General features: G+C 38.2%; 1 protein-coding gene across 1 annotated transcript in view; it reads right to left on the bottom strand.

The window, feature by feature from the left end:
- The window catches only part of ZNF804B (zinc finger protein 804B), a 103,918-nt gene that overhangs the window by 12,472 nt on the left and 65,650 nt on the right, over positions 1-25,796 (bottom strand). The gene's annotated exons all lie outside the window — the stretch shown is intronic.

Genomic DNA, 25,796 nt, shown 5'->3' with positions numbered 1-25,796 from the left:
ATTAAGTTGTCAACTGGGATATTTATCAAAGCTTGTCACAATCACTACAGAATTGTACTGCAAAGCTGGACCCCAGTCTTTACCAGGACCACCCTGGGTATGTAATTGCAATCATCTCTGTGCCTGTGAAAACATAAATGGAGGATACTGTGCAGTATATGAATGGGTATAAAGGGAGAGAAAGTTATGCAATGCACTTTCCTCCATGCAATGTCACCAGCTTTCTGGCTTATAAAACATAAATACTCTTATTCCTGAAAATTGACATAATGAAATACACTGGGTAAAATGAGTTTATTTCAGTAAAGAAATATGTTATTGTGTAAGATTTAGTTCAAAGCTCTAAATGCAATTCTTAATTCATTTTTTTCTCTCATGGAGATATTTATCCAACTCTGATTTCTTTTTTTTTTTTTTGTCATAAATATATCATTTTATTTCTCACTATGTTCTTTTTTTTTAATTTAAATTTATTTATTTTAATTGGAGGATAATTACTTTACAATACTGTATTGGTTTTGCCATACATCAACATGAATCCACCACGAGTGTACACGTGTTCCCCATCCTGAACACCCCTCCCATCTCCCTCCCTGTACCATCCCTCTGGGTCATCCCAGTGCACCAGCCCCGAGCATCCTGTATCCTGCATCCTGCATAGAACCTGGACTGGTGATTCATTTCTTATATGATATTATACATGTTTCAATGCCATTCTCCCAAATCATCCCACCCTCTCCCTCTCCCACAGAGTCCAAAAGACTGTTCTATACATCTGTGTCTCTTTTGCTATATTGCATACAGGGTTATCGTTACCGTTTTACTAAATTCCATATATATGCGTTAGTGTACTGTATTGTTGTTTTTCTTTCTGGCTTACTTCACTCTGTATAATAGGCTACAGTTTCATCCACCTCATTAGAATTGATTCAAATGTATTCTTTTTAATGGCTGACTAATACTCCATTGTGTATATGTACCACAGCTTTCTTATCCATTCATCTGCTGATGGACATCTAAGTTGCTTCCATGTCCTGGCTATTATAAACAGCACTGCGACGAACATTGGGGTACACGTGTCTCTTTCAATTCTGGTTTCCTCGGTGTGTATGCCCAGCAGTGGGACTGCTGGGTCATAAGGCAGTTCTATCTCCAGTTTTAAGGAATCTCCACACTGTTCTCCATAGTGGCTGTGCTAGTTTGCATTCCCACCAACAGTGTAAGAGGGTTCCCTTTTCTCCACACGCTCTCAGTATTTATTGCTTGTAGACTTTTGGATAGCAGCCATTCTGACTGGCATGAAATGGTACCTCATTGTGGTTTTGATTTGCATTTCTATATTATAACCAGGAGGACAAGAATGGGTCAGGGATTTAAATTCAGGATAGAGGTTTGGCCTACAACTTCTTTTAATTAATCTTGTCTCTAAAACAATTGGCTTATGTGAAGACTGGATGCTACTCATTACCTGTTTGGATCACTACTTCAGAATATGCCATTGTGCTTAGCCGCTCAGTTGTGTCCAACTCTTTGCAACCCCATGGGCTATATCCTGCTAGGCTCCTCTGTCCATGGGGATTCTCCAGGCAAGAATACTGCAGTGGGTTGACATGCCCTCCTCCAGGGGATCTTCCCAACCCAGGGACTGAACCCAGATCTCCCACACTGCAGGCAGATTCTTTTACCACATGAGCCACCAGGAAAGCCTAATGATAATGAACAAATTGAGATACAGACACAATCAAATGAGCATCTTGAAGTTTGGGGCTTAATCCTGATTTAAGAGTATATTTGAAGAGTAGTCCTCTTAACCCATATAAAATGATTTTAAACCACCTGAAATCTGTGTCATTTAATCTGCTTTTATTTGCCAAATCAAGTATAAGAAGACATTTTCCAGGAAAGGCAAAATAGGCAATTACATTGTGGTAGACTATTTCTCACCTATAGAATAAGGGCCAAGACCATGATCATTAGTTTCCTTTTTGAAAGGGAACATGCTCAGAGGAGATTGTAGTCAAATCACTGTTCCCAGGCTAAGTATTTAAGGAGGGAAACAGAATACTCTTCCAAAGAAAATATTCTGAGCAGAAAGAGCAAGAGTTTCACAAAACTAGAAACAACCACAGAGAGAAAAGTAGAGTTAACCTAAATTTGGTTTTTGACAAATGCTTCAAGGCCTTTTAAAAAGCAAGAGACTTCAAAAAATAAAAGTATGGCCCATGTATTATCAGAAAAAAAAAAAAAAAGGATCAACAATTCTCTAGAGCTGATAACTCTCTAGAGCTGCACGACCTAAACCTTAAAGGCTAGCCTTGGTCAGAAGACTGCTGCTAAGTCGCTTCAGTCGTGTCCGACTCTGTGCGACCCCATAGACAGCAGCCCACCAGGCTCCCCCGTCCCTGGGATTCTCCAGGCAAGAACACTGGAGTGGGTTGCCATTTCCTTCTCCAGTGCATGAACGTGAAAAGTGAAAGTGAAGTCACTCAGCAGTGTCCAACTCTGTGCGACCCCATGGACTGTAGCCCACCAGGCTCCTCCATCCATGGGATTTTCCAGGCAAGAGTACTAGAGTGGGGTGCCATTGCCTTCTCCGTCAGAAGACTGAGAGGCTTATAAAAAAACCCATTTCTACTTACCCTCCTACTTTCACCTCCTCAGCCCCCATATGCATAATTATCTAGTTACTGGGTTAAATTATCTTATGAGCAAAGACATTTTGGAAATTGTCCAATATAAGAGACCACAGAGAATGCAGTTCAACTGAGTGAAAGACAGACCATGGCTACTTTGATAAAGAGGAGAGGGATTTATTTTATTTTTTACTCTTAATTACTACTGAACATAAAATACTCTATGATATATTTATTTAATATTTGAGATTCAGTTCAGTTCAGTTCAGTTCAGTCACTCAGTTGTGTCCGACTCTTTCAACCCCATGAATCGCAGCATGCCGGGCCTCCCTGTCCATCACCATCTCCTGGAGTTCAAACTCATGTCCATTGAGTCGGTGATGCCATCCAGCCATATCATCCTCTGTTGTCCCCTTTTCCTCCTGCCTCCAATCCCTCCCAGCATCAGAGTCTTTTCCAATGAGTCAACTCCTTGCCTGAGGTGGCCAAAGTACTGGAGTTTCAGCTTTAGCATCATTCCTTCCAAGGAACACCCAGGGCTGATCTCCTTTAGAATGGACTGGTTGGATCTCCTTGCAGTCCAAGGGACTCTCAAGAGTCGTCTTCAACACCACAGTTCAAAAGTTCTTCGGTGCTCGGCTTTCTTCAAAGTCCAAATCTCACATCCATACATGATCACTGGAAAACCATAGCCTTGACTAGATGGACCTTTGTTGGCAAAGTAATGTCTCTGCTTTTCAATATACTGTCTAGGTTGGTCATATTACTAGGATATAAAACCTGAATAGCCTACAAGAGGAAACCTGTTCTCATTTACTCACAATATCTGATGAATCTCATTATTCAAATCTTGTTTGAAATTTCCAGGTATACCTGGTTCTTTCAATAGCCTTTCAGATTCCAATATTGTACTCCTATTTCCGAGTTACAGAGATGATTGAGAATTTTGTCTCATTCATCCTACAACAAATACTGTTAATTTCTACTATGTACTGCAGATATAGAAATGCACAAATCAACTATCTTTCCCTCAAGGGAGACAAACAAGTGAACAGATATTTTTATAATATGGTATTGAGTTTCTTAAGAGTGGACAAGTTGCTTTAGAAGTATACAGGAAAAGTTAAGATAGACTGGGAGGTGGGGATGGAGAACTGCTGTGTTTAGGAAATCAGCAAAGCTAAAATATTTTTAAGGAACACAGAAAACTAGAAAATGACCTGAAGGCACAGTCTTGTCTTGGCCAAAGCAGAGTGCTCAAGACTATACAAGTAAATCCCTTCAGAGATCTGCAGAGAGGGCCCTTCAAAGTTCAGCACTCATTAGCACTACATGTGTATGAGAAAACTATTCCAGGTCAAGAAAATAACCAACTGAAATAACTAAAGGAAACAATACCTAGCATTCATATAGAACCAGAAATAGTGCCTGTTGTTGCCAACAAAATTGGAAAAGCTCTTGGGACAATGAGTAGAGAATTCAGGGAGTCTTGCTTCAGCAGAGGATAATTAGCCACATATTGAGCACTACATTACATTTGCCTAAGAAATGATTTTTATCATTTTATCAAAGCTAAAAGTATAAATCTGATTCCAAGCAACTAAACTGCATTTCAGAACCAATCTCAAGAATATTTATAAAAATATAAACTTTCACAAACAAGGAAAACTAAATGACATCTAATCAAAGATTTTTAGGCATGCAAAGAAGTGAGAAAACACATCAAAAAATGAGGAAGTCAACCAATCAAAACCAATACAGAACCAACACAGATGCTAGAATTGGCAGAAAAGTATATTAAGACAGTTATAACTGCATACCATATATTCAAAAAAGTAGAAAAGAGACAGTGGACAAATGTGTGGTTGGAGTCTCTGAAGAAAGAGGAGGGAATATTTGAAAATACAGTGGGTGATAATATTTCAAATTTTGTCAAAATTATAAATACACAGATTCTCTCCCCTCTCCCCTAAAAAAAACTTCAAACACAAGTGATGTGAAGACAACTACACCAAGGCTCAGCATAATCAAATTTTTCAAAGCCAGGAAAAAAGTGAAAATTTTAAAAAAGTATCCAGAGAGAAAAGACATATTTCTGTACAGAAGAATGAATATGAGGATGGCAGAATTCTCACTAGAAACAAGCAATTGAGGATATAGTGGAGCAACATTTTCAAATTTCTGAAAGAAAATACAAAACTTTTAAAAATCAAATTCCAGACCCAGTGAACATAATATCATTGGACAAAAGTAAAACATTAACAGGTAGATGGATATCTCTCTCTCTCTCTCTCTCTCTCTCTCTCTCTCTCTCTCTCTCTCTCTCTCTCTCTCTACAGAAAACAATGACACTAGAAAGAGTAGCCATAATGATGACTAAGACATCGGGACAGTTTTACAAGGTCAGTGGGTGGAGACTTTTCTAAAGGAGAGGACAGAAAAGGGAAGCATGTTGAGTATATTCCTCACCTTGTGTTGAATAACTTATAATGTTTCATGGAAATATTTGTATTTTCTGTGAATCCAAGATCATATGTAACTACTGAAGAAAATAATAAATTTAGGATTACAGCATTGATTTGTTGTCAAATTTTTCCTTGATAAATTTTATTTGAAGCTTGTCCTTGGGCTTCTCTGGTAGCTCAGCTGGTAAAGAATTCACCTGCAATGAAGGAGACCCTGGTTCTATCCCTGGGTCAGGAAGTTCCCCTGGAGAAGGGATAGGTTACCCACCCCAGTATTCTTGGGCTTCCCTGGTGGCTCAGACGGTAAAGAACCTGTCTGCAATGAGACCTGAGTTTGATCCCTGGGTTGGGAAGATCCCCTGGAGAAGGGAATGGCTACCCACCCCAGCATTTTTGCCTGAAGAATTCCATGGACAAAGGATCCGGGAAGGCTACAGTCCATGGGGTCACAAAGAGTTGGACACGACTGAGCAACTTTCATTTCTTTCACTTTTGCCCTTGGTTATTAGAATCTATCAAACCTATCGCTCAGTTGTGTCTGACTCTTTGCAACCCCATGGACTGTAACCTACTAGGCTCCTCTGTCCATGGGATTTTCCAGCCAAGTGTACTGGAGGGGGTTGCCATTTCCTTCTCCAGGAGATCTTCTCAACCCAGGGATTGAACCCAGGTCTCCTGCATTGAAGGCAGACACCTTACCATCTGAGCCACCAAGAAGGCCCTATGATATCCTACGCCTTCCAATATATAGGATATCATATTTGCACTACCAAAACAAAACATTTCCCTTTTAAACCTTTAGATAGCTGTCTGTCTGTGATGAAAAGTAAAAATTTGTGTTCCTCAATATTTCTCTGTAAAACGGAATGTATCTTATGCATATGTGTGTGTCATAGAACAGTAATGATATTGGATATGTTTCTTTGTATTACAATTTCCTTATTTGCCCAGTGGAGATGATGCAGGTCCCTAACAAGTTCACTGCTGCTGCTGCTGCTAAATTGCTTTAGTCGTTTCCAACTCATGGTGACCCCATGGACTGGAGCCTACCAGGCTCCTCCATCCATGGGATTTTCCAAGAAAGAGTACTGGAGTGGGTTGCCATTGCCTTCTTGGAACAAGTTCACTAGGCTATTGCAAACATCAAAGAGATCATTTATGTGCATGTTTTTAGAGATAAGTAAAGCATTATGGAAAATGTCCTTATGCTGATAGCAGCTACTAGGGATTAAGTTAGATCCCTTTGCGTAAAGAATACAGAACTTCGTCTATTATAGCTAGGTGATAAGTCCTGCCTGTTCTTTGGTTCACAGCTGGATAAACCTAGAGAAGAAAAAACAAAACAAAAAACAATTGAGATCTTTCTAAAGCTGGTAGGCGTATTAAAAAGCAGAAACACTACTTTGTCAACAAAGGTCCATTGAGTCAAAGCTATGGTTTTACCAGTAGTCATGTATGGATGTGAGAGTTGGACTATAAAGAAAGCTGAGCACCGAAGAATTGATGCTTTTGAACTGTGGTGTTGGAGAAGACTCTTGAGAGTCCCTTGGACTGCAAGGAGATCCAACCAGTCCATCCTAAAGGAAATCAGTCCTGAATGTTCATTGGAAGGACTGATGTTGAAGCCCAAACTCCAATACTTTGGCCACCATGCAAAAAGCTGACTCATTTGAAAAAGCCCTGATGTTGGGAAAGATTGAAGGTGGGAGGAGAAGGGGATGACAGAGGGTGAGATGATTGGATGGCATCACCAACTCAATGAACGTGAGTTTGAATAAACTCTGGGAGTTGATTGACAGGGAGGCCTGGCGTGCTACAGTGCATGGGGTCGCAAAGAGTCGAACATGACTGAGAGACTGAACTGAATTAAAGGCTGGTAGGAAGATGAATTTTCTTGTGGATACAGTTGGTACATATTACATTTAAACTTGGCCTTTAATTTCCACCTATTGCCCAAGAGTTTAAAGAGACATGGCCACACCTGCCAAAGTAAGAGATAAAATGGTTTTGTCTATGGGTAAACACAAAATCACATCTCTGCCAAACAGACTGCTTAGGTTTAACATCACTACTGAAATTTTCCTTTCAGAAGCTGTCACTGAATAGACATGTCTTATGATTGGGGAAAAGATGCCTGGATAGCATCACTGACTCAATGGACAGGAGGTTGAGCAAACTTCAGGGGACAGTGAAAGGCAGGGAAGCCTGGCGTGCTGCAGACCATGGGGTCACAAAGAGTCGGACATGACTTGGAAACTAAACAACAACAATTTTTCTTAAAAAAAACACCCCCAAATATGCTTCACCCTTTATCACTGCCCAATTAGCTAAAATTTGAATGCTCCTCCCATATTTTTAAGTAGAAAAGGATAGCTTTATTGTTTTGCCAGGTAAAGGGGGACATAGCTGGTTCCTGCCTGAAAAACTAAGTGCCTCAAGCTTAAAGAATTGATGAGGGACTTTGTAACAGTGGTTCAAGGCAGGGATCTCTGACAAGACTACGGTGTGTGCGCAGCTTTGCACTCCCTTAATCTCATCTCAGGTGGTCTCCTACTCTTGATGAGCTTCTCTGTCCCAGACACATTTTAAATAAAGCACTGTAAACATAAGCATCTTGTCTAAATTTTTAGCTCCTACATAAAAACCTCAGCATAGGGTTATTAATATTATCCAAAATAGAACTCAATCAGGGAAGAGGGTAAAAGACCAGATGTCTAATATTTTCTAGAGGAAAACAGGGACATCCAGTTTATATCCTTGTATTTGTAAAAGGAATTTAAGAGAAATGGTAGAGAGATATTCTTCATGGTCCTGAATGGCAGCTACCTAACTTGGTCTTTGGCCAGATAAAAGCAGTGCAGTAAAAGACTAATGCAGAGGTCAAGGTAAAGAAAAGTATCGACAGCTCTTAGATATCTTCTCCAACTTTCACAGTGCATTTTATTCTCTCTCAGCAATAAACAAAATAAGGCTTAGGGAGGCAAACTTGTTTAAACACCTTTATGAAATATGTGCGATTTAATTTCTTTCTCAGGTTCATTTTAACAGCACAAATTAAGCAATCTTTACTTCCCTACCTGCCAACAAGAGTTCTTGGCACATGCATTGCGAAAGTGGAATTCAGCTATGAATAAATAAAGAGGCAAATTGATCAGGGCAGTGAGTTTCCATGTGTTTTGAATAGCAATACTCCCAATATTATTGCTTCTGAGTCAGAACATGCCTGCAAACAGCATCCCACTCCAGTGAACACTCTCCGTTCACCTTCAGTGAAGCAGAACACACATGTGAGATGAATTTACTCAAGCATATTTACGTTTTCCTCTCTGATATAGAATAATTCCTTCCATCTCTAGACTCTCATCCATAGATCCCTGGGCACTTTGCAGACATTAATGTTTTTCTTCACAGTGGAGCAAAACCCCAATGCAAAAGGTTAAAATGATTAACCTCATATTAGATATGAAGAACCAAAGACATAGAAGTTAAATGACTTGATCCACATCAAAGAATAGGCCAAGGAAAGAACTGTGACTTGAAAACAGGAGATCTAATCTTCATTAGAGTAAAGAAAAATGAGAAGAGTTTAAAGTCTAGACACTGAAAACAGTTCCACTTTGTGAAATTAAAAGTCTTGAAATGTTTAATTAATTGCCTTGAAATGTTTTGTACCAAAATGATTTGGAAGACATTTATAGATCGTTAAACAATAATTGAGAACAAGAGTGGATATAACTTGAACAGCAATATGGTCATGATATAAGAATTAAATTATATAAAAAGTAGTATGTGTCAAAAAATTCTCCATGTTGAAATGGGACTTTCCTTATTTCCTGTTTTTTTGCATGCCATCATTTTTACTGCAGTCTAGAAGCTGTAGAAATACAGATAGTAAAATAAAATAGAATATTATTTTTAAGTCTCCCATTTTATTTTAAATACATTTTTATTGACATGTAGTTGATTTGCAATGTTATGTTAATTTCTGTTGTACAGCAAAGTGATTCAGTTGTACATATATGTACAATTCCTTTTCATGTTCTTTTCCATTATGGTTTATCACAGGATAGTGAACATAGATCCCTGTGCTATATATAGGGATATATATATAGATCCCTTTGTTGTTTTAAAGGGACTTCCCTGGTGGCTCAGATGGTAAAGCGTCTGTCTACAATGAGGGAGACCCAGGTTCAATCCCTGGGTTGGGAAGATCCCCTGGAGAAGGAAATGGCAATCCACTCCAGTACTATTGCCTGGAAAATCCCATGGACAGAGGAGCCTGGTAGGCTACAGTCCATGGGTTCTCAAAGACTCAGACACGCCTGAGCAACTTCACTTTCACTTCACATTTGTTGTTTTAAAAAGCCCTTATTAAAAAAAAGTGTTTTTTTTGGCCACCCCATGCAGCATGCAGAATCTCAGTTCCCCAAGCAGGGATTGAACCTGTGCCCTCTACAGTGGAAGTGTGGAGTCCTAAGCACTGGAGCACTTGGGAATTCACTGTGCTCAGTTGCTCATTCGTGTCCAACTCTTTGAGGCCCCAGGGACTGTAGCCCACCAGGCTCCTCTGTCCATGGGATTTCCCAGGCAAGAATACGAAGTGGGTTGCCATTTCCTCCTCCAGGGCATCTTCCAGACCAAGGGATGGAATCTGTACCTCCTGCATCTCCTGCATTGGCAGGCAGATTCTTCACCATTAGGCGACCTAGGAAGCCCTGGGTAATTCACTATCCTCCCTTTTTTTTTTTTTTCTTTACATTTTATTATTATTTTATTTATTTATTTATTTTTAAATTTTATTTAATTTTTAAACTTTACATAATTGTATTAGTTTTGCCAAATATCAAAATGAATCCACCACAGGTATACATGTGTTCCCCATCCCCCATTTTTGAAGCTACAGTTCAGTCTACTGACCAGAAGGAGGTCCCTGGTCCTTTAAGTATAATCTCTCAATGTGATCATTTAAGTATAATCTCTCAATGTGATTCCCTGCTCCAAGGACCAGTCATGCCACAAGCAAGCTAAAAATAGCTGAGAAGAAATGAACCTGGGATAGATACTCTGTCTCAAACTTCTTCACATTCAAGCACTAAGTTAAATACTTAAAACAGGATCTGGAAGTTTCTTCTTACACATGTTGGAACATGAATTTCTGGTCTCTAGATTTAATTGCTGGTAGTCAGTCAACTGTACTTCGACAATTAGGATCTGGAGATGCCATATTGGGCTCATATATGGATTCTTTGATGGGCTGAATCTGATGTTCCGAACAGACAGAGCCAAGCCTGAAGACACCACTGTCTAAATTCTAGGATGGGGATGTTTCTAGATTCTAGAACAACCTGCAAATGTGGTTCATGCAGAAAATAATATTGTTTCTAACTCAAAGTAGCTTGTGACACTTCCACAGCTTACAGAGGAGCATATAACTAGGTAATTAAAGTATATGCCCCAAGCAAGGCAACCAACCATCCCATTCCAAGGCCCATGATTCCCTGTCTTCAAATAGAAAATGGATGGCTGCAGTGTTCCCATTATTTCTGAGAAGTTAGCCAGATCCTTCCATTCTCTAGATATTATGGTCAGGATCCAAGTCAGCAGTGATACAGGCACAGACTTTCATTTGGTTTAACTGCAAGGTTTATTTTCTGCACCATGGCATAACTAAATCTAAGGTTTGTAATACCTTTGTAAGCCACATTAAATCAGGTAGGAATATAGCCAATACTATACAAATATCCCTAGTGATTGCTGTTGTGAAATAATTAACAGCAATACAAAGGAAGTACTTTGGTGATTGGGTGCTAAAATTGCTTTTTATACTGGTTTTGTAGGAGAAGTTAAAGGGCTTTCAATCTCTACTCTTCTTGATGTTCCTAGTGTGATAAGAACACACCTGCCACGTTAGAATACTATTAATTCCCATGAACTATCTACAGATAGTATGTTCAGATTTGGAGAAATCTACAATTTCTGAAATGAGCAAATGAAAATTCATTAATTAAAGATTAAGTCTTGAGTAAACATGGATTAGACTAATAGTTAATAAGACCTCAGAAAAAACCATTTTGCATTCTATAACAGCCTAGGCCATGGAGAATAAACTCAATATGGGAAACAAAAGAACAATTCTAGACCAGGAAAATCCACACACTTTTCTTCATGCAACAAAATTTCAAAATTATTTCCGTAGAAAAATACTGGAAAGTGTCAGAATGTTTCATACATTACAGTCTATTTTGGAAATTACATATAATTTCTCTTAAAAATGTTATTCGTGCCAAAAAGTGCTCAAATATTTTATAAACCTCTTTCTTTTATAAATACTTCCAAATATCAAAATACAGAGTTAGAATGGGTATCAGGAGATTTTGGTTATCAGGAGAGTTAGAATGAGTATTGTGAGAAAAATCATTATGGAGATTTTTCTGTGAGGCTAATTTTTATTTCTATCACTCTCAGTTACATGTGTAAAAGACCAAGGCATTAAAAGAAACTATTTATTTTTAAATATAAAGAGAATTAACCACATTCCTTTTGGCGACATTTTAGGAAATAAATGTTTCTACACTAGGTTCTAGGAGTCTCAAAAGAAAATCTTAAGAAACCCCATGGACAACCTCTGCCCTCCTGGAAGGCTGCTCGGTTTCCGTCATGACACAATCTTTATTTAGCAGGTTATTATCTGCTCTGTAGCTTTCTTTCCCAGCTGTGTAACGCCTCCACGGTCAGCTCCTCCTAGTTCAGTTCATAGAGAAAACTTGACCTAATGCACTCTGACCCAGCTCTCCAGCTGTTTCTTTAAGAGCAATTTCTTGTATTTCAGCATCTTATACAACCTAGCATTATATTGATTTTTAAAAGCTCTTTCCGCTTCCACTTCATCCTCCCACTCTTTCATACCCTAGTTTAGGGCCAGCAATGCCTGCTGAGAATATTGCAGGTGAAAGTACTTAACCTGAACAAACCTGCAAACTAAGATTGTCTTAGCACAGAGAAAGTGTTTCTGAGATTTTTTTCATGTCTTAGCACAGAGAAAGTGTTTCTGAGATTTTTTTTTCTTCAATTCCCTGTCTAAATGCTTTTCTGAAATAGAACTGTCTTTAAGAAGAAACTATTAAAATAAAGATAGAACAGACATGAGAAATCAATGAAATTAGACTCTGGTATAAAATTGAATTTTGTATCATGTGACTCATACAAATAGAGTTGATGTTTTAAAGCTCATGATACCAGATACCAGTTAATAATGAGTAGAGCTATATGTATCAGAAACTTGGCTATAGTGACATAATCAAATGAAGTTTATTTCACTCTTAACCAAGAATCTATATTCAAGCAAACCATGGTACTTATGCCTTCTTAAGGAAGTCCACAGCCCAATCTTCTTTCAGCAATCAGTTTTTAGCAATTTTATCCTTCTGGTTGCAATATACTTGAGAAATATCAGTTATCAGAATTGCTCTCCAAGTAAGAAGAAAGAAAGAAGTTCAGTTCAGTTCAGTTGCTCAGTTGTGTCCGACTCTTTGCAACCCCATGAACTGCAGCACGTCATGCCTCCCTGTCCATCACCAACTCCCAGAGTTCACTCAGACTCACATCCATCGAGTCGGTGATGCCATCCAGCCATCTCATCCTCTGTCGTCCCCTTCTCCGCCTGCCCCCAATCCCTCCCAGCATCAGTCTTTTCCAATGAGTCAACTCTTCACATGAGGTGTAAAAGTACTGGAGTTTCAGCTTTAGCATTATTCCTTACAAAGAAATTCCAGGGCTGATCTCCTTCAGAATAGACTGGTTGGATCTCCTTGCAGTCCAAGGGACTCTCAAGAGTCTTCTCCAACACCACAGTTCAAAAGCATCAATTCTTCAGCGCTCAGCTTTCTTCACAGTCCAACTCTCACATCCATACATGACCACTGGAAAAACCATAGCCTTGACTAGATGAACCTTTGTTGGCAAAGTAATGTCTCTGCTTTTGAATATGCTATCTAGGTTGGTCATAACTTTCCTTCCAAGGAGTAAGCGTCTTTTAATTTCATGGCTGCAATCACCATCTGTGGTGATTTTTGGAGCCCCCCAAAATAAATTCTAACACTGTTTCCACTGTTTCCCCATCTATTTCCCATGAAGTGATTCGACCGGATGCCCTGATCTTTGTTTTCTGAATGTTGAGCTTTAAGCCAACTTTTTCACTCTCCTCTTTCACTTTCATCAAGAGGCTTTTTAGTTCCTCTTAACTTTCTGCCATAAGGGTGGTGTCATCTGCATATCTGAGGTTATTGATATTTCTTCCAGCAATCTTGATTCCAGCTTGTGCTTCATCCAGCCCAGCGTTTCTCATGATGAACTCTACATATAAGTTAAATAAGCAGGGTGACAATATACAGCCTTGACGTACTCCTTTTCGTATTTGGAACCAGTCTGTTGTTCTATGTCCAGTTCTAACTGTTGGTTCCCGCCCTGCATATAGATTTCTCAAGAGGTAGGTCAGGTTGTCTGGTATTCCCATCTCTTTCAGAATTTTCCACAGTTTATTGTGATCCACACAGTCAAAGGCTTTGGAAGAGCCTAGAATAAAAGCTGACTCTACTATTTTTTCTTAAAGACAGCAGTGTTTTGGAAACTGGACCAAGTAGACTTCATTGCAATATCATTTGCTAGAGGTTGTCACATGCTATTAACATTTAAGCAAGTGGTATGAGAAATTTCAAGATTTTAGTGAGGTGTGTGGCCATGCCTTATACAAATCTGGATTTTTTCATAAGGAAAAAGAGTGGAATAGTCAGTGAGTAGCTGACTAGTAGCGTCTGCCCAAATGAAGTTGCCAAATGTTGTCAAAAGAGATGAGTGCAGTTAGTGTTCAATTAAGAGCATGGCTTCCTTCAAATATAAAATTCTCCTCTAAACGATCTAAGGCATTGGACAGCAATGCAGGATAGAGAGAAATTTCCAGATCCTTTTACTCCACAACATTATAAAGGCCTTAATTTAAAATTACTAATTATTTCAAGAAGGTTTGGAATTGATTTTCTACTTAGGTATACAGTGTTAGGTCCCTGAGTCAAATTTGGCCTTCAGCCCATCTTTGTCAATGAAGTATTACTGGAATATAGCCACAACCACTTGATTACGTCTCCTCTCTGGTTACTGTCAAGCTATAATGGTGGAGGTAAAGTCCCTGAGACACACCACGTACATACAAGTTCAAAATATGTACTATGTGACCTTTTCTAGAAAGTTTGCCAACTGCAGGGAGAGAAACCACCCTGTTCTTGTAAGTTCAGGTTAAGGGCAATATTAATTCCATATTTACACGCCACATGAGATATTTTCCCAGTGAGAAATACATAACACAGTCAAGGAAAGCAGTAAAGAAGCAGACAGTAGTGGTGGGAGAAAGACATACGGTATTTGGAGGAATATCCAGTTTCATTTAACTGATAGTAATAAATATGAAACTCAAGAACCTCCAGTGCTTCTGGGATAACTTCTAGAATAGGTATACCTCGGAGATACCACAGCTTCAATTTCAGATGACTACAATAAGGTGAATATCAAAATAAAGCAAGTCACAATAATTTTTTTGGTTTCCTATTCCACATAAAAGTTCTGTTTATACTCTACTGTACTCTATTAAGTGTGCAACAACGTTATGTCTTTAAAAATACACATACCTTAGTTAACAAAACTTTGTTGCAAAACAGGTTAAACATTATCTGATAGCTCAGGGGGTCCTACAAACCTTCAATTTCTAAAAAGTATAAAATCTGTAAAGAATAATAAAATGAGATACGTTTGTATTTCTATTAACATGTTAACTTACCTTTAACATTCCCAACTTTCCTACAGCAAGTCTAACTGAAAAAAGCCTGGCTTTGTTAAGAGATCAAGCCCTGAATACTCTTGCTGGATAGAATCCCCCAGAGCAACTTAATGCACAACTAATTTCAGAACTCAACAGATAGAATCATCTCTTATTTCAAGTGTTTCTCCAGCATTGTTCACACAAAACAACATTAAGCAGATATGAGATTCATGGTCTTTTTTTATACCTTGCCTATCTTTGCCTGGAGGTACTGCAGAGAAAAGAAATAAGAGAAATATAGTTAAGTGTTTGGACATCCGGCCCCACTCCAATTCAGCCAAAAATAAAAAGAAGCATTGATTTTGCATAATACTAAAAAAAAAAAAAAGTCAGACGTCTTTGTTTTTTGCAAGTGAAAATGATAAGTGGTCTTTTAAAATACTTTTATTTTGTTTTTGTTTTTCAAAAATATAGCTCCATTTATTAGATGCATTGTGAGAAACCATATCACATGCCTTGTTGCTAATTTTAAGAGTCTGGGAAACCACAGTTGTAACTGAATATATACTTGATTGAAAGTGGATTTTGGGCAAGGTTGGGCAAACGTCTTCTCTTTCAATATTAACTCGATTTATCTCCTAAAATAAATTGGATTTTATTTATTTTTAGAGAAGAGTTTATTTTCAAAAATTTTACTTCCTAGATAATAGAAAGTTAGGTTCACATTAGCTATTTTCTCAATAATTGGCACTTTTTTGACAAGCAAATAATTTGATTGGCAATGTAGTCCTTGCAAAATTGAAATTACTTGAATAAAATTTTATCGACATCCATAGCCATTGCTAATCAAAAATAGCACTTCATATGTTCTTTCTTTTTCTCTTAGTGATTGCAAAATCTTCTTGGAAAAGTATTCCAAGTGGATGAATTACCACCGAGATCAAACTTATACTTTACTTTGAAATAGCAAGATACTTTACAAATTTTAAACTTTTAAAACATTGAAAGAAGTTTTTTCAAAATTAGTTTTCTCAGGTTTTTCAGTAAATTTTGATATGTAAGTAGAATATAATCATTAGTGTGCCTTTAAATGTATAACATTTATATAAAATTTGTCCAGGGTTTAAATGACTTAAAATTTTGAGGAATGCTATTTACTGTTTTAAAAATATTAAAACAAAGGGTTATATTCATAATTTTTTCTAAAACTGCATTATTCATTGTGTGTTTTGTATTAATATCTCCAAATGTGCTTATTACTCAAACTTCTAGGTTGAAATGCAGAAGTACTAAGAAAGGTGACCTAGATTCATTTTTACTGTTAAAAATAAAATAATCATATTCATAAAGAAATATATCCATCAAAGAGACTCCATTTTTCTCACTTTTCAAACTAACAGTCATTTTGTTTTTTAACTTTTTTTTTTTTTAATTGGAGGATAAATGCTTTACAACATTGCATTGGCCTCTGCCATATATCAACAAGAATCAGCCACAGGTATACATATGTCCCCTCCCTCCTGAACCCTGCTCCCATCTCTCACCCCATCCCACCCCTCTAGATTGTCACAGAGCACTGGGTTGAGCTCCTGTGTCACATAGCAAATTCCCACTTGCTATCTATTTTACATATGGTAATATAAGTGTTTCCATGCTATCCTCTCAATTTGTCCTGCCTTCTCCTTCCCCTGACGTGGAATCTAGAAAGACGGTACTGATGAACCTATTCGCAGGGCAGCAATGGAGATGCAGACATAGGGAACAGACTTGTCATTGTGTTTTATAATTACTGTTGCTGGTTAGTTACTAAGTCGTGTCTGACTCTTTTTGCAACCGCATGAACTGTAACCCATCAGGCTCCTCTGTCCATGGGATTTCCGCAGTAGTACTGGATGTATGAGGAAATGGCACATCCATTCACTTTTGGTGTGAGTCAAAAGGGGTGCAATCCCTTCAGAAGGGAATTTGGCAACAGCAATTATATTTCTATATATACTATCCCATTGGCTGTGCAATTCCTTATCTAGAAATTCATCCCTAGATAAAACTGTACAAATGAACAAAATCTGTTCCTTGTAATAATATTGCCAGGATTAGTAATAAGTTTTGGGAAAAAAGTCTAATTCTTGAATCTTTGTTCTTAACAACTACTCAAATTGCCTATGATAGCTTCTTTCTGGGAATGATATGCAAGTTATAGTCATGTCATAAGATGTCTTGCTTTAATTCCTTCATATATTAGTATCTTTACCATCAGTTCTGAAATTAGCTGACTTAAAAAAGAGAAAGTCTACCACATTATTTCTGCTGTTTTTGTTATCTTAAGAAACATCTGAAACTAATGAATTCAGTGCCTCAAAATTTTATCTTCTCAATGTAAGAGTCACATAATATTATAGCGTTTAATATGCCTATAAAAAAAAAGAACACCAGTTGATATGAGGATATTTCAAGCAAAATAAATAAATACAATTTACAGTTGTGAGTCAAAGTACAGTGGAAAGATTTCAGGACTTGACAGAATAAGAAGAGAGATAGGCAAAGTGAGATTCTTGACCTTGGCAAAGGTTATCTTTTTCTTCTATTTCCTTCCTTATTAGTATTTGACCTGCTTTCACATTCAAATCAAAAAATACCATGAAGACACAACTATAATTTGATTATGCAATGAACTGAAATTTGGAGATAAATTATGCCTCACAAAATGAAATCTGTTTAGATAATTCAGCTATCAACAGCTATTTAATGGTGTTCTCTATTTACCCATTATTTCATTTAGTCTATTTTTAATCAAATTTCCTAAACCTCATTAACTATGGTAATTCAAAACTTGGGCAAAAATTATTAAATATATTAGAAATGATAAGTTCAGAAGGCCACATATGTCATTTTTCCTAAACAAAATCATCCAACCATTGTGTGTGTGTGTGTGCATGTGTGCTCAGTCATGCCTGACTCTTTGTGACCATTAGCTGCTTTACAAATTTATTAGAATAAATATGATCATAAAATAGCATACATCAATATTCAAGTATAACAGGTATGAAACCATAAGTGAATCAATTTCATATGAAGTTCAAATATAAGTGAGCTGAAAAAAAACCCTTTTTAAAAAATAATACCAGAAAAAGGAAAATATGAATATATAAAATAATCTGGTGGAGCTTGAAACCTTATTAGCAAAGCCCTTTTTTTCCTTGGGGATATATAATATTTATGTTTATCATACTTATTATGATGAAATATTGAAAATCAGTTACTAGGTCTTTGGGGCTGACACTCCCCTCATCCCTAGAGCTAAGTGTTGGAAGCCAGCAGGTTGTGCAGAAATACAACTACTATAATCTGCTAAGAAACAAGTCTGTCTGAAGGCAAATGCTTTAAGAGACCGAACTTCAGGTCTTCTTTAGATATTTTAGTTAGCAAACATTCTCTTATGTACACAGAGACAAACATGTCCCCCTTGTGTTTTCATTTTTACCATAAATATGCTTGTGATATAAAAAAGACTGCACCAGACAAGCTGAATAATCAAGGAAGATTGTATTCAATAAAGGAGGTGGACTGTTGCAACAGGGGAGAGACACTGAAGGTAAATCCAGTGAAACAAAAAGCAGGAGGATTTTCAAAGGCTGCTGCTGCTGCTGCTAAGTCACTTCAGTTGTGTCCGACTCTGTGTGACCCCATAGACGGCAGCCCACCAGGCTCCCCCGTCCCTGGGATTCTCCAGGCAAGAACACTGGAGTGGGTTGCCATTTCCTTCTCCAATGCAGGAAAGTGAAAAGTGAAAGTGAAGTCCCTCAGTCATGTCTGACTCTCAGCGACCCCATGGACTGCAGCCTACCAGGCTCCTCCATCCGTGGGATTTTCCAGGCAAGAGTACTGGAGTGGGGTGCCATTGCCTTCTCCGTTTCAAAGGCTAGGATGTGCTAATGAAATAGTACTAAAGGATACTCCAGGGAGGCCCATCAATGGAAGCAGGCCATCTGTGTTTATTAACTGTCCCATCTTGAAATTAGGCTTCCATCCTCCCCCAAAGACTAGGTGACAGGGACTCTTTCTCATCCCATGATTGTATTTCAAAGGACTGACTCTCAGGTCTTAAGAAAGACATTTCTGGAATATAGAACATTTACATCTTAAACTGACAGAGAAAACACTTACAATTGCATGTTTTCCAAAATAAATGCTCTAAGGAAAGGAAAGTCAGGGGTCTATAGCAAGGAAGAAACTTGTCTAAAGTTCAGTAAAAACTGAGCGGAGCTTTATGGCCATTTTTATTGCACAAAATAGAAAGAATTAAAAATATTCATTCAGCTAATTTATTAGCAAAGATCCTTGTTAACATTTTGATGTTTGCCCTTTCAAGTTTCAAGTACCATTTATTTATAAATAAATGATGAAGTTTTATAGTCCTTTCCAACCAATTTATAAGAGTCATAAAACAAGTAAAATCAGATGAAAATCTGCCTATAATGGCTACAACAAAGCAAGAACAGCACCCGCCCACATAAATTATGAGATTTTCACATGTTAGGCATTACACTAAGCCCTTTACTTAAATAATATGATTTAATTTCCCATGAAGCCCTGTAGCTACTATTTGTACCCACAACTTACTTTTTTCTGAGGAGAAAATTGAGGCTGAGAGATGCTGAGTAACTTGCCCAGGAGTATACAACTAAAAACCAGTTTTACAGAATTTACCTGAAGTCCATGCTGCTTGACTCCATCTGGCTGGTAACCTCTACACTCTATTTTCCCTTATAGATTCTTTACGTACTTTGTTACCCAGCATCACTTTCCCTTAGCATCATGCCATTGCCATCCTCACAGGGCCAAGATTTTTACATTACATTTCATGTTATATTTTTCATTTCACTTAAATTGTAGTTTTAAAAACATGCATCTGTGAAAGCTTTGAAATGTTCACTTGGGATTTAACATCCGAAACTTAGAATGTCTCTGGGCCAACAACCTAAGAACATCTGCCTTCTCCTTGGTTAACAAGTAAAACCTTTGGAATACAATTCTACTGCATAAAAATTATTATTTACTAAGGTTCCTATTCAGGAAATAGCTTTGCTTTTTCCAAATGCATGTAAATTACTAATATGAAAAGCCAATTATGCTCCTTATTATACTTGAGTCAAATTTAGTAATTCCCAGCACAGGTTTATCCAAATCCAGGGGCTTAGAGAAAATCTCAAGGATTTTTATAAAATGCTACCAAAGTTCTCAAAGAAAATCAATTTAATTCTCTTGTTAAATATGTCTGATTCAGTACTCTGAGCAGCACGGTATTAAATTCAAGATTATAAATGGTAAAAACAATCGACTTCCCTGGTGGCTCAGACAGTTAAGAATCTGCCTGCAATGCAGGAGACCCAGGTTTAATGCCTTGGTCGGGAAAGTCCCTTGAGGAAGGGAATGGCTACCCACTCTAGTATTCTTGCCTGGAGAATTCCACGGACAGAGGAGTCTGGTGGGCTACAGTCTATGGGATTGCAAAATCCGACATGACTGAGCAACTAGCACTTTCACTTTCAAAACAATTAAGCGTTATCCAGATTGTTAATACCGTTCTGTGTGAGGCACTGAGCTAGGGGTTGTGCATAAAAGAAGTTGAAAAAGATGCTCATATGGCTACTAGCACATAAAAGGAAAGAAGATATGGATGTAGTCTCCAACAAGGATGACTTTCTTGTTAGTAACAGAAACTTGCTCAAAGCAGAGATGATTTCATGCAAGGGCATAGGATACCTCAATTTAAAGACCTGGCAGGAAGTGTGGTTAGGCTTCAGAAAGTACTGACACTAGAAAAAAGAAAGTTTTGAATTTAGATGATTTTATCTGTCAATAGATTAGATGATTTCCATCTCTCCTTCTTTGGGCACTCAAATGCCATTCTAGTATGTCTTTCCATCATGCCTTTGTCTGTTTTGGAACATATTAGACTTCAACATGGCCACTCCAGGCTCTGGCTTTACTGGGCTCAAAGTGACAGATTCTCTAACTTTAATTTCTTTTTTTTTTTTTTAATTTTATTTAATTTTTAAACTTTACATAATTGTATTAGTTTTGCCAAATATCAAAATGAATCCGCCACAGGTATACATGTGTTCCCCATCCTGAACCCTCCTCCCTCCTCCCTCCCCATACCATCCCTCTGGGTCATCCCAGTGCACTAGCCCCAAGCGTCCAGTATCGTGCATCGAACCTGGACTGGCATCTCATTTCATACATGATATTTTACATGTTTCAATGCCATTCTCCCAAATCTTCCCACCCTCTCCCTCTCCCACAGAGTCCATAAGACTGTTCTATACATCACTGTCTCTTTTGCTGTCTCGTTCACAGGGTTATTGTTACCATCTTTCTAAATTCCATATATATGCGTTAGTATACTGTATTGGTGTTTTTCCTTCTGGCTTACTTCACTCTGTATAATAGGCTCCAGTTTCATCCACCTCATTAGAACTGATTCAAATGTATTCTTTTTAATTGCTGAGTAATACTCCATTGTGTATATGTACCACAGCTTCCTTATCCATTCATCTGCTGATGGGCATCTAGGTTGCTTCCATGTCCTGGCTATTATAAACAGTGCTGCGATGAACATTGGGGTACACGTGTCTCTTTCCCTTCTGGTTTCCTCAGTGTGTATGCCTAGCAGTGAGATTGCTGGATCATAAGGCAGTTCTATCTCCAGTTTTTTAAGGAATCTCCACACTGTTCTCCATAGTGGCTGTACTAGTTTGCATTCCCACCAATAGTGTAAGAGGGTTCCCTTTTCTCCACACCCTCTCCAGCATTTATTATTTGTAGACTTTTGGATCGCAGCCATTCTGACTGGTGTGAACTTTAATTTCTATGTCAAGAAGGGAAAGAATATACCACACAAAACAAGGGCCAGGGTTCTAGCCAAGTCCCAGTTACCTGTAACAGAGGAGTGAGAGCTGTGGCTTACTCTCATTTAGTAGAAGCTGCGAGTACAAGCAATTTGGAAAAAGGAAACAAGTCTTCTAAAAACTTGGTGTAGAGCAGAGGAAAAAATGTTCAGCACCTGAAATTATTCAGTGGTATATACACACACTTAATGTTCATCAGAATAAGATAAGTATGTCACAGATGATAAAATTGTTATGATAGTGAAAATGTAAGAGGTTATTTTTGGTCACATATATATGAGTGTGTGTGTGTGTGTGCTTATGTGGATATGTATAAAGAATTGTAATATATAACATTCCATTTAAGTTGATAGTTCAAACCAATATCATGAGATTTTTATAATATAGTTATAACATTTAAGGCTTCTCTGGTGGCTCAGTGGTAAAGAATCCGCCTGCAATGCAGGAGATATAGGAAATGCTGGTTCGATCCCTGGGTCACAAAGATCCTCTGGAGAAGGACATGGCAACCCACTCCAGTATTTTTGCCTGGAGAATCCCATGGACAGAGGAGCCTGGTGGGTTACATTCCATGGTATTCCCAAGAGTTGGACACAACTGAGTGACTAACACTTCCATAGCATTTAAAGTGAGTCTTAATAAAGCTATCAATATCAATCATTACATGCTTATTTTTATGTCACTCTTGTGAAATCTGTTATTACAATATGCCACTTAATTTTTAAAGCAAGATTATAAGATAGATACTGCTTTTTTCCCCATCTTAGAAAAAGGGAAATTGGCCCTTAGGAGAAGGTAAGAATGTGGCTCAGCAGGTTCGACCTGCCTGCAACACAGGAGATGCAGGAGATGTGGGTTCAGTCCCTGAGTTAGGAAGATTTCTTGGAGGAATAAATGGCAACCCACACCAGTGTTCTTCCCTGAAAAACCCCACAGATATAAGAGCCTGGTGGGCTAGTCCATGGTGGTTGTAGAGAGTCAGACACAACTGAGCACAAGTATTAGTTGAAGGCCACATACCCAATAAGTTAGAGGGGCAGATTCTAACCCATGTTTCCTCATTAATTCTCTTACTCACTATGCATTATCATCATTCCAATCCCTGATGATGGTAGAATTTTATTAGACAGATAGGATTCTAATATGTCTTACTGAAGACTACAGAACAAAGCGAGAGGATAGCAAGATTCTGGAGTGCTTAAGGAACACAGAGTAGTTATTTTTTGCTGAAACATGGGATGTATAAGTGATAACAAGCCTGAAAGATAAATTTTGTCCTGAACATTGTGGGTCATGAAAACCATGTTTAGCAGGAGAGAACATTAATAGAATTTGTTACTGAGGAAAATTAATGTGATGGTAGTGAGATAGGTTTACAGTTTGGGTTGGAAGGTAGAATAACATGTCATATCAATTCGGCAAGGAGAGCAATGCATTGTCCTGACAAGATCATCTATTGCAGTCCACTTTATTAGATAATATAAATAACGAGCATCTTGTAGTCATACATGAATGCACCTGGATAGCCAAGAGATCAGCTAAAGTCTAGCAAGGTGGAAAGTTGTTAAAATAAGTGAGCGTGTAAGCTTCAGGCATCTATTACAGTTTCTTGTCTATCAGCTGTTATTTCAGGGGGAAAAAGGGAAAAACTTGAAAAATACTAGTCTTTAAATTCTCTACCTAAATGTAAGACAATTTTCTTCAACTCTCTATCCATTAGCACATCTATTTGACTCTACTTCTAAATTATAGCTTATATTAATAGCTTTTTTGATCCAATACTTCCACTCTAACCCAAGCTATCATCATATCCTTTCCAAACATCATAGAAACTTTCTAGCTGGGCTCTCACCTGCCAATTTCATTCTCCCTCACATTTACCCACTATTAATAAAGCAAACAGATAAATCATTTAAAATATCTTTAGACTAAGCCTCTTGTCTGATTAAAACTTATCAGTGATTTAGAAATGATCATCGACTAAATCCAAATCCTTTGAATAGTCTGTAACTCTATACATGATTTAAACACTCTATCCCTCTCCAGCTTTATATTTTACCATTTTTCCTACCCTGGTTATTCCATTCTATAGCTCTTCAGCTCGGCTGGCTTCTTTCTATTGCTTTAGTGCTCCATAATCTTTTTGAACTCAAGAATCATGCCCTTTCTGGAATATCTTCATTTTTTCCCTAGATGCTAATGTATTCTCATCTTTGGAATACAAGATCCCAGAGTCAGAGATGTATACATGGCCAATTAAAAATAATCATCAGCTCCTTCCCCTAGTCACTAGTAAGTACATCAAGGAAGAATAATTAACTGGTAAAGGGCAAAAACACTGTGGAGTTTTCCGGATCAAAGAAAGAACATGCACACAGTTCCATACACATAAGTGCACCTATAAGGCTATAGAGTACAGTTGCAAGCAGATTAGGGGTGAAAAGTAGGCAAAAGTAAGAGAGGAGATAGGAGAGGTAAGATGGGATCTGCAGAGTTTTGGCTCAGAGGGTAAAGCGTCTGCCTACAATGCAGGAGACCTGGATTCGATCCCTGGGTCAGGAAGACACCCTGGAGAAGGAAATGGCAACCCACTCCGGTACTCTTACCTGGAAAATCCCATGAACAGAGAACCCTGGTAGGCTACAGTCCACGGGGTAGCAAAGAGTCAGACACGACTGAGCTATTTCACTTTTCAAGAAGGTTAAGCATTATTTTGAATTATAGAGAGGTACTTGGGAAGGAATGTAATGAAATGTTCTAAGCAGAGAAGTGGGATATAGATATAACAGCATTTTAGAAAGATGAGTTTGGCTGCTGGTGGGGGGGGGGGGGGAGTTGGGGAATGGGGCACAAGATGGGAGCCAAAAAAACTAACCAAGCAGGAGATGATGGGTCCTGACCTAAGATGAGAAGCAGTGTGATGAGTGGTTAGCAGAAGGGGAATACTTAGGCGCAGAACTAATTGTTGGGATATTGTTCATCAATTAAAGATCTATTTGTACTCTTGACATCTTTTTTTGGGTGTTAGTTCTAAAAAGGTCTTGTAGGTCTTCATAGAATTATTCAACTTCAGCTTCTTCAGCGTTACTGGTTGGGGCATAGACTTGGATTACTGTGATATTGAATGGTTTGCCTTGGAAACGAACAGAGATCATTCTGTCGTTTTTGAGATTGCATCCAAGTACTGCATTTCGGACTCTTTTGTTGACCATGATGGCCACTCCATTTCTTCTGAGGGATTCCTGCCCACAGTAGTAGATATAATGGTCATCTGAGTTAAATTCACCCATTCCACTCCATTTCAGTTCGCTGATTCCTAGAATGTCGACATTCACTCTTGCCATCTCTTGTTTGACCACTTCCAATTTGCCTTGATTCATGGACCTGACATTCCAGGTTCCTATGCAATATTGCTCTTTACAGCATCGGACCTTGCTTCTATCACCAGTCACATCCACAGCTGGGTATTCTTTTTCCTTTGGCTCCATCCCTTCATTCTTTCTAGAGTTATTTCTCCACTGATCTCCAGTAGCATATTAGGTACCTACTGATCTGGGGAGGTCCTCTTTCAGTATCCTATCATTTTGCCTTTTCATGCTGTTCATGGGGTTCTCAAGGCAAGAATACTGAAGTGGTTTGCCATTTCCTTCTCCAGATGTCCTTTGCATTATAGGGGACTGGAATGCAAAAGTAGGAAGTCAAGAAACACCTGGAGTAACAGGCAAATTTGGCCTTGGAATATGGAATGAAGCAGGGCAAAGACTGATAGAGTTTTGCCAAGAAAATGCACTGGTCATAACAAACACCCTCTTCCAACAGCACAAGAGAAGAGTCTATACATGGATATCACCAGATGGTCAACACTGAAATCAGATTGATTATATTCTTTGTAGCCAGAGATGGAGAAGCTCTATACAGTCAGCAAAAACAAGACCAGGAGCTGACTGTGGCTCAGATCATGAACTCCTTATTGCCAAAT

The sequence above is a fragment of the Bos javanicus genome, chromosome 4, assembly GCF_032452875.1.
Source record: "Bos javanicus breed banteng chromosome 4, ARS-OSU_banteng_1.0, whole genome shotgun sequence".
NCBI lineage: Eukaryota > Metazoa > Chordata > Mammalia > Artiodactyla > Bovidae > Bos > Bos javanicus.
Note: the sequence above shows the minus strand (reverse complement) of the source record. Positions and strands in the feature narration are given on the sequence as shown.